The sequence below is a fragment of the Pan paniscus genome, chromosome 12 (genome assembly GCF_029289425.2).
Source record: "Pan paniscus chromosome 12, NHGRI_mPanPan1-v2.0_pri, whole genome shotgun sequence".
Lineage (NCBI taxonomy): Eukaryota > Metazoa > Chordata > Mammalia > Primates > Hominidae > Pan > Pan paniscus.
Genome location: NC_073261.2, coordinates 40,955,034 through 40,963,287, shown reverse-complemented (window position 1 = coordinate 40,963,287; position 8,254 = coordinate 40,955,034). Strand labels below are relative to the sequence as shown.

The 8,254-nt window shown below is 51.9% G+C and overlaps 1 long non-coding RNA gene across 4 annotated transcripts; it reads left to right on the top strand.

Annotated features, from left to right (window-relative positions):
• The first annotated feature begins 865 nt into the window (after positions 1 to 865).
• On the top strand, positions 866 to 6,710 carry LOC117979203 (uncharacterized). Of its 4 annotated transcripts, none has more exons than XR_010109251.1 (6): positions 866 to 1,267; positions 2,184 to 2,295; positions 2,411 to 2,471; positions 2,577 to 2,671; positions 5,294 to 5,393; positions 6,148 to 6,710. It is a non-coding gene; the product is annotated as an uncharacterized LOC117979203 (long non-coding RNA). The 4 variants fall into 4 exon arrangements; XR_008624323.1 differs by having other exon boundaries at positions 885 to 1,267; positions 2,418 to 2,471; XR_004669948.3 differs by lacking the exon at positions 866 to 1,267 and having other exon boundaries at positions 1,285 to 2,295; positions 2,418 to 2,471.
• Positions 6,711 to 8,254: the final 1,544 nt, after the last annotated feature.

Sequence of the window (8,254 nt, the reverse complement as noted above, 5' to 3'; positions counted from 1 at the left end):
GGTACCATAGAAACTTGGAGACAGCTATTGACTCAGTCCCTGGACTCTTTAATAAGAGCCCGTTCTGTTTTTTTTGTTTGTTTGTTTGTTTGTTTGTTTCCTGAGACGGAGTCTCGCTCTGTCTCCCAGGCTGGAGTGCAGTGGCGCAATCTCCGTCCACTGCAACCTCTGCCTCCCGGGCTTAAGCGGTTCTCCTGCCTCAGCCTGCCTCAGCCTCAGTAGCTGGGATTATGGGATTACAGGTGCACACTACCACGCCTGGCTAATTTTCGTATTTTTAGTAGAGACGGGGTTTCACCATGTTGGCCAGGCTGGTCTCGAACTCCTGACCTCAGGTGATCAGCCCACCTTGGCCTCCCAAAGTGCTGGGATTACAGGCATGAGCCACTATGCCTGGACTGAGCCCATTCTCTTATTATTAGAAATCTTATTATCAGAATGTGAGCTTCTGCATTCCAGGGCTTAGCACCAGACCCTCAAGTCAGTAATGACCCTTGGGACATGCAGTATGCCAAAAGCTGTTTAATGCCCATTCCTGCTCCGTGAAGATCCAACCAGCAATCAGCAGGGTGCAGTTAAAGTCACAGAGCAGTGTTGTTAGGTCATTACAGGGAATGTGGCTAAGGAAGGGCAAAGCCCAGCAAAACTTGTCCTAACTTCCCACGTTCTTTCGCTCTGCGGGCCTTGCCTTCATTTACCTTCCTGATAACTAAAGCCTGGGTCGGTGGTCCTCCAGGCCACGCCCCTTCCACCGTCAGCCTCCGGGCCCAGGAAATGAGCGACAGGCTGCCATGCCCCTCCTCACCAGCAGGGGTCGCCCTCTCACGTGGAACGACTGCTTAGGTCCCCACACTGGCCCGGGACGGGGTGAGGGGACTGTGGCTTTGGCTCTGTGTACATCATATGGCCTTGGCCAGCATCCATTCTTCTCTGGCCTCGGCTTTTCTGTTGGTAAAAGGGAGGGAGGGTGATCTCAGGGCCCTCCAGGCCCATCAAGGAAGGAGGTGGGGTGGGAGACGTCGGGGAGCCACTGTGTCCAGTCTCTCCTAACGGGGAGGGTAGAAGACCAGCTGGGAACAGGAGAAGCTTGGCTCCCAGGCTCTGTGCTGAAGAAGGAAGCCTAAGCAGGGCCATGTTACATTTGGTGGAGGAGGGAGAGGGTAGGGGAGGAACAGACGCCGGCCGCTCCCACTAAGGAAGGCAAATAGAGGAAAGGACCCAGTGGGGTGGGGAAGGTCCGCCAGAGGTATCCAGAGAACCAGAGAAGGTGAGTGTGAGGGAGTCCTTGGTGATCCATCTGCGCTGGGGAAAAAGGTTTTCAGCAGATAAACACAGCCGGGACCTCGGGGGATTGTGCCTCAGCCTAGGCCCGGTAGTCGAAGACATATGGACAGGAAATGGGCAAGACACGGGCCTTTCAGAGAAGAGAGACCAAAGATGTTTGCAGAGAGGCAGGCTTTGCGCAACCTGTAAAGAATGAGTAAGGTTTGAATAGCAGCTACAACAAATATTGATTGAGAGCCTGCTGTGTGCCAGACTGTGGGCCCGGCACTTGGAATTTGGCCGTGAACCTAGCAGACACAGTGGCTGCCCATTTACATAGCGTGCAGTCGAGTGTGGGAGTTTACAGTCTAGCTGTGAAATAAACCTGTAGGTTTAATTACGGTGGGAGCTCAGAGAGCGGGGTAGGAGACTGTCCTGGTCTGGGACCTCCGCTGCTGAGGAAGGGTCACCTAAGCTGGGGCCTGCAGGAGGAGGGAGGAAAGGGGCTGGGATGTTCCAGAGGAGGAATAGCAAGTGTACCCTCCAGATAAGAAGGGCCTGGTGGAGATTAGAAAGGGTGGAAAGAAGCCATGTCACACTGTGTTTGCAACCACTCTCCCCCACACCCAACCTCACCTGTGTATCCTGTGTACTTGGTCACCTCCTGGGCTCTCTTGGGGGCAGAATCTGGGCAGCGGGGGAATGGATCAAGCTGAAAGACAGCTAAAGAGACTGTGGCTGAGTGCAGGATAAAGAGCCAAGGTGGAGGGGAGAGGGCTGGGCTCTGGGAGACGGGGACATCTGTGAAGAGGATATTGCCATTTTGGGGGTAACATTTTTTGAAGTATGATATACATATAGAAGAGTCCTTTTTTCTTTCTTTCTTTTTTTTTCTTTTTACTGTTGTGCTGCATATTAAGAATGCCCTCTTGGTCGAGTGCAGTGGCTCACACCTGTGATCCTAACACTTTGGGAGGCTGAGGCAGGTGGATTGCTTGAGCCCAGAAGTTCAAGACCAGCCTGGACAACATAGTGAGACCCCATATCTGTTTTTAAATTAAAAAAATTAAAAAGAATGCTCTCTCTCTTTGTCATATTCTGTAAAGATTGAGTAAATATCTAGAAATTCCACTAAAATTTCCTTAAGTCAACAGGAAACAGAATGGTCTGCCTGGGCCTCAGTCACATTGGAGGAGCAGAGAGAGAAGGTGAGTGTGAGGGAGTCCCTGGGAAACAATGGAGGGACTGGGGATGGGGAGGTAGGAGGGGCCTGATCTTTCCAGGCATCAAGAAGCATTTGGTTTCTGTTCAAGGAGCCATGAGGAGTCACTCAAGGGTTTTAGGCAGAGCCGTGACACAACCAGAGATACTATGAGCAAAGGTTCCGGAACAGGGCAGGGCAGGACAGGTGAGTGGGACAGAGGCACACCACCTGGGTGGGACAGAGGGAAGAGGATGCTGCTGTCTGGGACACTGTACCCTAGAGGCTGGGGAAAACCGACCTCAACTTTCAGCTCCCAGCCTAACCCTAGGAGAACCTGAGAAGAACTAGTGGAATGCCTTCCGGAAAAACAGAGACAAACTACACACCAGACTTTTGTTTGTTTGTTTTGTTTTGTTTTGAGATGGTGTTTCACTCTTGTCACCCAGGCTGGAGTGCAATGGCACGATCTCGGCTCACTGCAACCTGCACCTCCTAGGTTCAAGCAGTTCTCCTGCCTCAGCCTCCCTAGTAGCTAGGATTACAGGCGCGTGCCACCACGTCTGGCTAATTTTTGTATTTTTAGTAGAGACAGGGTTTCGCCATGTTGGCCAGGCTGGTCTCGAACTCCTGACCTCAGGTAATCCGCCTGCCTTGGCCTCCCAAAGTGCTGGGACTACAGGCGCGAGCCCCTGCACCCGGCCTGTTTTGTTGTTGTTGTTGTTGTTGTTGTTGTTGTTTTGTTTTGTTTTGTTTTTTTGAGACGAAGTCTCACTCTGCTCACTCTGTCGCCCAGGCTGGAGTGCAATGGCACAATTTCGGCTCACTGCAACTCCCACCTCCCAGGTTCGAGTGATTCTCCTGTCTCAGCCTCCCGTGTAAGTGGGATTATAAGCGTGTGCTACCACACCCGGTTAATTTTTTGTATTTTTAGTAGAGATGGGGTTTTACCATGTTGGCCAGGCTGGTCTCAAACTCCTGACCTCAACAGATCCACCCGCCTTGACCTCCCAAAGTGCTGGGGTTAGAGGTGTGAGCCACTGCACCTGGCCAACAAACTACACACCAGACTTTCTACCCACTGCCAGGGGAGACAGAGGGATGGTCTCTCACAAAGCTCTGAAACTGTGGCAAGAAATGATTGTGCACCAGGGAGGGATGGGGCAGAGGCCTCTCCTAGGGAGCCATCTGTCCCTCGCTCTGTCAGCCCTTCATCACCCATCACAGCTGTCCCAAGTCAGCTGAGTCAGCAGACCTGTGACAGCAGCAGGCGAGGGAGGAAGAGGGGCCTCTGCTAGCTTGTGTGAAGCCAGCCCCATCATCCATTGGCCCAGGACAGTCCCTTCCCTCCCTACTGCAAACTGCTGTCCCCCGGGATTGCCCCTGGCTTTAACTTGAACCCAACCACAGAGTTCCGTTGGCTGTAGGCCCTTCCACCAGGAACGTGTTGGGCCTCTAACCTGAGCACCTGCTCTGGCAAAAATGTCCTGAGGACTCAAGGCCCCTTACCCTTGTGGGGCCTTCTTCTCCACATGCAGCTCCCTGCCCTGTCCCCCTGTTTCCAGGCTGGTCTTGAGCTTCTGAGCTCCCCAGCTCCTGTACCCCTATTTCCTCAGGGACAGACCTCTCCCCACGCACTTGGCCCTAACCTCATGTTCAGAAAGTTCTTTCCTTTCTACCCCACCTAAACTTCACTTGCCTTTGTGGGTTCCCACTCTGCTGGGAGAGGAATCCTTGTATCGTCAGTACCTCTCTTCCACTCCCCTCAAGAAGGGAAACCTGGCTTTCCCGTGGTGGCCCCCACGTAACCTCCTGTTGGCCTGGCCTCCCGCTCCCTGGCCCTGCCTTCCCCTAGTGCCTCTGTCTTCCTGTGCTTCCTTATATTTGAAGTCCAGGTCACATCTCCCTCCCTCTTTCCCTTCCTCCCTTCTTTTTCTTTCTTTCTATCTATATTGATGGATTTTTTTAAATTATAAAAATAATTAATGGTTGGGCACAGTAGGTCTCACCTGTAATCCCAACACTTTGGGAGGCTAAGGCAGGAGGATCACTTGAGGCCAGGAGTTTCAGACCATCCTGGGCCACATAGCAAGACCTCATGTCTACAAAAAATGTTTAAAAATTAGCTGGGCCTGGTGGTGTGAGCATATAGTCCTAGCTACTTGGGAGGTTGAGGCTGGAGGATCAGTTGAGTCCTAACCTAAACTTGAGGCATGAGTTTGAGGCTGCAGTGGTCTATGGTCATGCCACTGCACTCTAGCCTGGGTGACAGGGTGAGACCCTGTCTCTAAAAATAAATAGTCCTGGCCGGGCTTGTTGGCTTACGCCTGTAATCCCAGCACTTTGGGAGGCCGAGGCAGGTGGATCACAAGGTCAGGAGTTTGAGATCAGCCCGGCCAACATAGTGAAGCCCCGTCTGTACTAAAAATACAAAAATTAGCCAGGCATGGTGATGCGCACCTGTGGTCCCAGCTACTCGGGAGGCTGAAAAAGGAGAATCGCTTGAACCTGGGAGGCAGAGGTTGCAGTGAGCCGAGATCGTGCCACTGCACTCCAGCCTGGGTGACAGAGCGAGACTCCATCTCAAAATAAATAAATAAATAAATAGTCCCAAGACTATACAGGTATAACGCCGTAACACTAGTTCTATCTGGTTCCACCTTCCCAGGAGACGCCTATACCTGGGTTCACTGTTTGAGTTTCTTGGCATCCATTTGGTGATCCCACTGACTCTGAGGTTTCATCCCCAAATTAAAGTTCTTTTCTTTCTTTTCTTTCTTTCTTTTTTTTTTTTTTTTTTTGAGACTGTGTTTCACTCTTACTGCCCAGGTTTGAGAGCAATGGCGCGATCTTGGCTCACAGCAACCTCCGCTTCCTGGGTTCAAGCTATTCTCCTGCCTCAACAACCTCCTGAGTGCTGGGATTACAGGTACTCGCCACAATGCCCGGCTAATAGTTTTGTATTTTTTTTAGTAGAGACAGAGTTTCACCATGTTGGCCAGGCTGGTCTCAAACTCCTGACTTTGTGATCCACCCACCTCAGCCTCCCAAAGTGTTGGGATTACAAGCGTGAGCCACCACGCCCGGCCAGATTAAAGTTCTTAACTGAAAGTAAGAGAAACAGACTCTAGCTAGTTTAAGCTGGAAAATAATTTATTAAAACTATTCTGTAGCTCATAGCATCTCCAGCAGGGCTAGAGAGTTAGCCAGGAATAATGTCCCAAAGGTCACAGCCAAGCCAGCCTGGCAGAGCCACCCTGGACACTGATACCACTGTTTGCCAATGCCATTGATTTGGGCCCTGGGTGGTGGCACTAAGGGCTCACCCCCCTAAGCCTCTGGAAACAGGATTTGGCCATCACTACCCTCCCAGGGTGCATTTGTCTTGGTGCCTGATGCAGGTTCAGAGTCTGGCACGGGGCCTCTGGCTGGCAGACCCTGCACCTCAGCGGCAAGGGGAGGCTGGGAAGGCCTCACCTGGCTTCTGCAATTGGAAACGAGGATTCATGAGGTGGAGAACTCCCCAAATGTAAAGCATGTTTAGCAGCCAAAAAGGATGGCAGATATCCCCTTCTGTTCTTGGTGAGCCCAGCCACCCACATCTCCGCGGCTCTTCCTCCACGTGCTGCGCTCTCCCACCTCTGAGACCTCTGACCACAGCCTGCTTACCTGTCCCCCTGCAGGTCCCCAGAGCCACCTCCATCCTCCTCCTTGCAATGAATCCCACTCCACTCACACCACGGGTCCCGGCTACACTTCGCCATCTTCTCTGTCTGCTGGCAAAAATGACCTCAAGTATTTCTTCCATATGTAGGTTTTCGTCCACGGTTCCAGGCTCATAACTCCCACAGCCCTGTTTAGAGCCTTTGATTATGATGTTGGCTGTGTTAGGCCTCAGGAGCAGGCCTTGGGGAAACAGAATCTCTCTGGCCTTTTCCTGTCCTCCTTTCACCCGCCTAAGGCCGTACTCTAATCTTCCTCCACCTTTCTGATTGTGGGACCCTAATTCCAGAGAGGGTCCTGCCCCATACTCTGGGGGAAGGAATGCTGTGGTTATGAATCTTCTATAAAAACCCAAGAGGCCTGGTTCAGAGAGCTTCTCCATAGCTGACCATGTGAGGCTCCTAGAGTGTGGTGTGCCCACGGAGGGCATGGAGCCTCCACACCCTTTCCCACTATTTCTGCCCTACACATCTCTTCATCTGTATCCTTTGCAATATCCTTCATAATAAACCAGTAAACATAAGTAAGTGTTTCACTGAGTTCTGTGAGCTGCTGCTCCAGCAAATTAATCAAACCCAGAGAGGAGGTTGTGGGAACCCCAGCTTGAAGCCAGTTGGTCAGAAGTTCTGGAGGCCCAGACTTGTGCCTGGTATCTGGGGTGGCCGGGCAGGCGTCTTGGGGACTGAGCCCTCAACCCGTGGGATCTGACTCTGTCTCCAGGTAGGTAGTGTTGGAATTGGGTTGGAGGACACCCCGCTGTGTCCGCTGCAGAACTGATTGCTCACTGGGTGGTGGGGAGAACTGCCCACCCCGCCACCACGTTTGGTCACAGAAGTCTGCTCTGTGTTGACTGTTATTGTGTGAGAGCAGGGGAAAAATCCATTTGAGTTTTATCTAAACACCACTGTGTGTTTTCTGAGGGTGGATTAAGACTACCTTGGGCCCATGGCCTGTTCTCAGTAGCTGAGACCTGAAAAATTTGGAGAATCACTTTGTGCTATGGAAGGACCATAAAACAGGCACTCAGGTGCTGCTGGACAGTGGGGCGTTATACCTTCAAAATGTGAGTTTCTAGTAAGTCCACTTCCAGGAATTCATCCCCAGGGAATATCTATGGTGCGCACAGAGCAATTCTATGCCAAAGATGGATAAAGAGAATGTCCCAATCTGCCTGTGTGACAACATGAGGCCACGGAGGCAGGCCTCTTTCCTTCCCCTTCTCCCAGATCTGCCCAGGCCAGTGCCCCCACCCAGATGGCATGGACTCTGCCCTCTGCCTGAGGCCCTTTCACTCACCCAGGCCTTGGCATTTGCCTATGCAAAGCCCTGAGCAGAGTAGGGAGGTGGCTGGAGTGAGGGCAGCATGGACTGGGAAACTCGCTCAGGCTGAGGTTTACAGTGGGGTGGTGTCCAGAACTTCCTACTGACCCTGATTCCAAACGAGGCCCCCTTGGGTGAGGGAAGTTGCCGCCTGCCTTATGGTTCAAATGTGGAAGAAAGGTCAGCTGAGAGTGGAGGACAAAGAATAGACCCAGTAGAACCAATTCTGGATGAGGATTTGTTATTTTTGTTTTTTCAGTTTTTCCCTTTGTACCAAATGGGCTCCCTGTGAAGCCACCCCAGTGACTCTTCTTGGTTTCTTGGATGCCCTTTTGCCTGCAGGTCCCAGGAATTTTCTGGTCTTCCTCTCCATCCCTGGGTGTCTCCCCAGTGCCCCCAGCCTGGTGGCCCCCAAAGATGCAAGCACGTGGGCTTTATTTCTCCTTTGTGCCAACAGCCAGGATGCCACCGAAATAATAAGCACAAGAAAGCTCCAGGGCCTTAGAAGTTCTCATGTCATCATTCATGATCGTGGTCTGTGTTTCCTCATTCCCTGACTTAAACAGAGTCAGACACCAGGCCCCAGCCCTCCTTTTTATCGCGATGCTTCTCAGAAAGTCAAAGTTCCTAAATTCACTCAGGTAACAGAGCCCCTGGAAGTCATGAGCTCCTTAAGGAAGGTCACAATTAGCACTGCTAATTCCATCGTAGGAAAGTAGGGTCCAGACCCAATCCTGGTGAGGTACA